Below are 3040 nucleotides of genomic sequence, written 5' to 3' on the forward strand. Positions count from 1 at the left end.
CATCTGTGCTAAAGACTACTCCTTACACTGCCTGAAAAGAGGAAAGGGGAAGGAGGGGGCTGCATGGAAATGTGCTGGGCTTCCCATTGGCTGAGGAAGAGGCAAATTACTCTCTAAACAACTCCTATTATTAGCTGCTAAGCAACAGCGAGGAGGGAGAGAGAGACCACCCAGGCTGCTCTCTCTCAAATCAATGAGGGGACTGAGGGGGGGGGGGGCTCACACAGAGAAGCCGCACAACTTTTACAGGAATTCTGCTCCACAGACCTCCAAATGCTACAAATTTCTTACCACCCTGCTCTGTCCAAACAGCCCCCACCCCACCCTTTCCACATACCCCCTCACCTCTTATTTAGTGGTGCAATGAGACAGACTGCACAGACAGCTGCACCCCGGCTATTGTACTAGGGAGACAAAAACACACACCGTTATTAGGGAGGGAACACCCCAGATATCATCCCAAATATACCTTCCAAAAATTCTCATTTTGATACAATGAGAAAATATTTTTTTGCACCCAAATCACATCAAGGGGAAACATGCACAGATTTTAGCAGAGTTATCTCAGAGTTTCTCCTGTCTCCAAAAGTTTTTTTGTTGTTTTTTTTTTAAGGAAGAAATTTCACTTTCTAACATGTTTATCATTAGGAATGAGCCGTTTGTTGTTTTTTAGCTTAGAAAAAAATCAGGACATTGCTGGGCTAAACCTTCTCTTTTTCAGTTGATTTTTTTTTTTCAGACAGATGTTTATAGAACGAGATTGCAGAGTTGAAATGGATTATTTATGTAAGGGATGTGTGTATTTCTATAAAAGCCTGGCCCCTCTCTCCCTCCCCGCTTCATTTCACACGCATTACTTCTCTGCACAAACATCGTGTCAGAAAATAGTCCCAAACTCTCACAATTTTCCTGCCATCTTGCAGCAATTACAAAAAAAAAATAATGATGGATTTATTTAATGTCCTTGTATCTACTGACAGCAATGTACATACATAGAAATAAATGGTGATGATGATGATGATCCCTTTGTGTCTAGTGAACTTTTCCATTTTATAAATAAATATTGAGGTCATCTGCATTTATAGTCCCCCAGCGCCACAAACACAAGATATCTGCAAAGACATTTCATTTATAATGTTATTTATAAGAAGTGAACCTATTCACAAAGCATCACTGGCACACCTTGATGAGCTGCCCATGTACATAGCTCTGCATTAAATAATTATATCAACCTGGTAATCAGATCCAGATGCACAAATCCCCCCCTGCAAAATTATTTATATTTTGCTGTCAACTTAATCAGAGAACAGACTGGGAATGTATAGATTATTGCAATGTGCAAATATACCTGTGATGGACAAATCTGTATTTATTTTCTCACACTGCTGCTGTCCAATGTGACTGTAATGTAAATAAAAGGTTTTGCAGGGCTGGGGAACAGCTGCAGAGAAGAATCCGGCCTCACCTTATGCTGATTCTGGGCCATAAATTCTGTGCTGTGACAGGTGCAGTACCTGAGCATGGCCAGCAGAGGGAGGCCCAGATCGATGTTGGCCATGCGCTCCCCTGTCAGGGTAGATTACAGGATATCCCCTGGGTTCTGACAATGAAACACAAGACAAAGTGTATCAATTTAATATAGCAAAGAATGCAGGAGAGACCCCCAGCCCCGTACATAGAGATCACCCTTAGACCCTCAGCAGATTACATATACTGAGGGTTTAATAAAAACTCAGGGTGTAACATAGCTGCCAAATGATCCCGATTTTCAGGATCAGCTCCAGGTTTAATAATGGTTGTCCCTGGTTTTTTGTGTGTGTTTTGGATGGGGGGTTGGGGTTGGAAAATGTATAATGTAATTTTGTATCTATCTTCTTATTTTGTATCAGTTATGTAAGACAGCATAGGTTGGAGAAGTCACCTGTGTGGGGCTTTTGCAGCACTTGTTTCTGCATCAAACTGACCCTGGGACATGGATATAAAGGACAGAAATACTCCTGAAGAGCTGCAGAATCTACACTACAGATGACAATAGTATGAGGGATATTGATCTACCTGAAAGAGGAGGCTGAGAATTTCATGCACAAAAGGTGCGACGTTGCTGTACATCTGTGGGGTGTATACAGTCATGTCTGGGATGTCAGTGGAGAAATGTAACTTATTCTGTAAGGACAACAGATCTCACTGGGGGGTGTCCTGGGTCTTTAACAAGGTTTTAAGCAATGTTGGTGTTTAAATATCATTGGGGGAAACAGTGTCAGAGACGTTTTCTTTGTCATGCACTTATATGTTAGCATTTTGCATTGTTTCGTGGTAACTCGGCCATTAGGTGTCAGTGTTGCATTGAACCCTGTCTGTGATATACCTGTATCTCCATACTGTAGCCAGTCAACATGGAAACTACCACTCATGTTATTAAGTAGGAGAATTGAAAGAATTTAAGTATTAATCTGACATCTGAAGGGGCCCCAGATCCTGTAATCCTGCTGTGGTTTCCAACATACATCTCTGTACACAGTTACTAGATATGAAATGTATCACCTTACAGTACTGCTGTTATTAATTACAAATACTTCTTATCTATCTTCCATCCAAGAAGACAGCAGGAGAGAAGTATTTATTCAGGGAGTGAGTGCTCAGAGCTCCTAACAGTGACCGACCACATCCAGTGAGTGCTCAGTGCTCCTAACAGTGACTGACCACATCCAGTGAGTGCTCAGTGCTCCTAACAGTGACCGACCACATCCAGTGAGTGCTCAGTGCTCCTAGCAGTGACCGACCACATCCAGTGAGTGAGTGCTCAGAGCTCCTAGCAGTGACCAACCACATCCAGTGAGTGCTCAGTGCTCCTAACAGTGACCGACCACATCCAGTGAGTGCTCAGTGCTCTTAGCAGTGACCGACCACATCCAGTGAATGAGTGCTCAGAGCTCCTAGCAGTGACCGACCACATCCAGTGAGTTAGTTCTCAGAGCTCCTACCAGTGACCGACCACATCCAGTGAGTGAGTGCTCAGAGCTCCTAGCAGTGAGGCATCCAC

Source organism: Mixophyes fleayi, chromosome 8 (genome assembly GCF_038048845.1).
Source record: "Mixophyes fleayi isolate aMixFle1 chromosome 8, aMixFle1.hap1, whole genome shotgun sequence".
Lineage (NCBI taxonomy): Eukaryota > Metazoa > Chordata > Amphibia > Anura > Limnodynastidae > Mixophyes > Mixophyes fleayi.